Source organism: Equus quagga, chromosome 15, assembly GCF_021613505.1.
Source record: "Equus quagga isolate Etosha38 chromosome 15, UCLA_HA_Equagga_1.0, whole genome shotgun sequence".
Taxonomy (NCBI): domain Eukaryota; kingdom Metazoa; phylum Chordata; class Mammalia; order Perissodactyla; family Equidae; genus Equus; species Equus quagga.
Window position 1 is genome coordinate 38204613 of NC_060281.1, and position 3766 is coordinate 38208378.

At 45.9% G+C, this 3766-nt stretch overlaps 1 non-coding gene across 1 annotated transcript; it reads right to left on the minus strand.

Annotated features, from left to right (window-relative positions):
- Positions 1-3325: 3325 nt before the first annotated feature.
- TRNAV-CAC (transfer RNA valine (anticodon CAC)) lies at positions 3326-3398 on the minus strand. The gene has a single exon. It is a non-coding gene; the product is annotated as a tRNA-Val (tRNA).
- Between the last annotated feature and the right edge of the window lie 368 nt (positions 3399-3766).

Genomic DNA, 3766 nt, shown 5'->3' on the forward strand with positions numbered 1-3766 from the left:
CTCAGAAAGAACAGCATGGACAAAAGCACCTGAGGAGAGAGGAGCTAAGACCTGCCAGTGTGCCTGGAGAGTAAGACTGAACTGCAGGGTGGTGGGGGAGAGTATTAGGAGATGAGACCAGAAGAGGAGAGAATGTGTAGATGAACCTGGACCCTCTAGTAGAATGCAATATCTAAATTAGGGTACTTTTGTTGGTAAAGAGAGTGCTGACAATAATTAACAGGTAATGATTGATCTATATCAGGTGTAAACTAAGTACGATCATTATTTGTACAGGAAGATAAGGATTTTTTAGTTGATTCCAACAGCAATGGGAATGCATGGAAGGATGTTAGACAGAGAAGTCACATGAACAGATTTGCAGCATAAAGATCTCCCAGTTTCAGGCACTTCGGAGGCATTAGGGAATTACAGCCACAACACATTACTACCACCACCAATAACAAAATTTCTCATAGAGGGTGGAAACAGATAAAACTAATATACATAACAAAAATCAGGAATCACATAATGTATAAGGGGCTGTTAAATGTGGTAGAAAAAATACAGTTATGTAGGGGGAACTGTAGTGTTGAGAATAGGCTGAGATTCTAAACAGAGCTGTTAGTGTGGGCTTATTAACATTGTAGCAGCACGTTTGACTGGAAGAAGGTGGTGAGGTATTACAGGCAGAGAGCACAGCCTGTGCAAAAGTCAAAAGCTGGGTATTTGCATGGATTGTTTGAGGAATAGCAAGAGGGCCCATGTGGCCAGAGCACAAATGAGAGAGAGAATAATGGAGATGAGACAGAGAGAAATGGAGGGTTAGAACGTGTAGGACCTTGTAGGAGATCTTGGGAATTTGGCTTCACTTCAAGTACAAGGGGGGAGCTACTGGATAATTCTGATTCCAGGAGAGACATATCTGACATGCTTTAAAATAATGTCTTTAGTAACTCTTTTGCAAGTAGACTATAGAGGAATGTATTAGACTGAGTTAGCTAGGGTGACTCAGCCGGGTAGTTTTTATGAAGGAAACTTACTGGGAAGTGCTTCCAGGAAGAATATACAGGAGGAATTCAGAGGATAAAGAGAAAGTGTGAACTGTGATGTTGTTGCAACAGAGGTCTCATCCAATCCCACAGGGAGCTCTGGAGCTGCAATGACCCTTCGGTGTTGCCCTCAATTGAAACACAAGAAGTAAGTTGTTGCATCCACTCAGAGACCTGTCATTAGATGTAGGCTGCTCCCAGAGAGAGGGTGTAACCTTAGACAAAGTAGCTTCCTTTAGTTGAAGCAATTCCTGGGAGGAGGTCAGCTTTGAGCTATCAGCAAACCACACTCCAGGCTGCTGGGAGAAATGGGTGTCTTGCACTAGAAAGGAATGTTTCTGGGTATAATATCCATCACATCCACTCCAGTCCACCACTTGTGCTACTCAGAGCCCCTTCCTTCACATAACGAATTCATCCCATCTGGGAATATCTTTTCTAGGACTCTGGTTGGTCAGGTTGCTCACTCCTCCTGGGTAAACTAGTAAGAGGCAGGTGGCTTCTTGCTCTCCTGCAGAGGTGCTGCATTAAGGACTCAGCATTGGTCTGTCCTGTTGGCAGGTTCAATGTTTGGTGATGGCAATAACTTGATCAGCCTTGATGAATGGGATCCCTTGTTATTGGGCCCATCCCTGCCACCTTGCTACTCCACTCATGTGACCAATTTGCCAGCACTGGAGTTACTAGGTACTAAGCCTGGTTGACAACAACTGGCAGAAGCATTCTGGTTACTTGGTTATTTAGTACTTCTTCTGTGGTGGATGCGCTCTGGTGGAGGTTAACATGTGATAGAAAGATCTTCATACTTTGTGCTCTCTCTGACCAACCAGCCAAACTCACTGTGCATGAGTTCATGTCTATTCTTAATCTGAAAGCAGTAGAAGACTAAGTCCACTGCCCTAAAGTTTGCCCATTAGGAGGATTCCCCCTTCACTGCTCTCTTTCAGGGATATTACAGGATGGGAAGTAGTGCATTAGCACTTCTCCAATGCTGGCAGCCTGATAGAACTGTGTTACATTCACTGAAGAATCTGCTCAACACTCCCAATGAGGCACTTTATTTTTAAGCTTGAAGACAAAAGGCAGGATTGTTTTTAGGCCTAAGAGGCAAAACAATACATAAATAACCTGAATCTATTTCCTAATGTTTTAAATCGATTCACATTCTTACTAATTCTGGGCTCACATCCAGCAAAGGGGACTTTCTCCTTGAGTTGAACACAAGCCAAATATGATGTACTTAAGTGGGCTTTGAACACTTACATGATGCCCCTCAACTACTCAGCCATTTGAAAAGAAAGACCGTCGAGCATGGTTTGGGTTCTTGAGTAAAATATGAGACTAACACACACAACCCAGTCACTATTAAACCTTTCTCTGTCTTCTCCCTCACTTCTAAAAACCCCAGCAAATGGCCCCACTTATCGAGAGGCTGCCCACCCCTTCCTCCTGCCGGGAATGGTCTTGGTCAGAGCTGGATGATCTCCATCAGTTGGATGCTGAGTCCTGGGAAGTGTCCAGCAAGAACATCTGCACGTCCAGGTTCCTTGTGAGGACTCCAGGGCACAGACGTGCAGGGAAGCACACCCTAACCCCATCCTAAATCCACCTGGAGCATCCTGGACTAAGTGGAACTTCACGTTGATCCCACTGAAGCTGAGCTCCTGGCAGTCCTGGAAAGGAGTGAGTATGGTGAACTGTCTTGACCTGGAGGGGCAGGTCCAACCCTGGGTTCTGCAAGACCTCAGCTTTCCACAAAAGCTGGCCCGGCTGTGGGAATACCCACGGCAAAAGGGCCATTAACCAAGCTGTGAACCCTGTTCCTGGGTCTTCCTGGGGACCAGGCGGTGGGAGCACCCAGCGAAGGAGTAGTCACGAGCGCCAGGGTCAGCAGTGGGCTCTGCTCCGCTGAGATCTCCCTGCAGAATCTTGTTTTAGCCACCCCCCGCCCCCTACGATACCCCATACTTCTTTTCTCCCTCGTCTCTAAAAGTCAGATGATACCTGAAAGTATTTGTGTAGCAATAAATAAATTGCTGGAGACAATGAACCCTCGAGTGGCCTTCGACACTCGGTTACTTTCGGTTTCGGATCTTTTCCTGTTAGAAATCCGAGGAGCCGTCGGGGACACACTTAGGATTCCTAACAAAGCGGAGACAAGCCCCATTCACATCCCCTCTGGCCCCTCATTCCATTGACAAGCCCACCCTGAGGATAGTGCTGTGGTGCAATTTTAGACACGTCCGCTGGAAAGTTTAGCAGAATCTCAAAAACGAAACTCGTCAAAGAACAATTGTTTCCGCCCGGTTTCGAACCGGGGACCTTTCGCGTGTGAGGCGAACGTGATAACCACTACACTACGGAAACCTCGACGTATTTTGTCTTCTCTTCTCTAATGGAGAATATACATCTTCTGGCTAGCCCAGGTTCGGTAGCATTGAATTGACCTTTTCTTTCAAGAATTATCAAAGTGGCTACACTTTTCCATGTATTCAAATCAATACTATGAGAGTCATTGACTCACCCCAAGCAAAGACTACCCCTCGGGAGAGAATAGCTTTCTAAACGCAGGGCAGAAATTTTAAGCAGCCTCGGTGGATGGTAGATTTCAGAAAAACTCCTCGCTTTTGTCCTATTTAGGTTTATCTGACCTGAGGAGATTCTGTGATCTCCATCTTTTGGGCTCCAGAAAATGATCCCAGGAAAATAACCGGGGTCCGGTGGACTTGAACTCT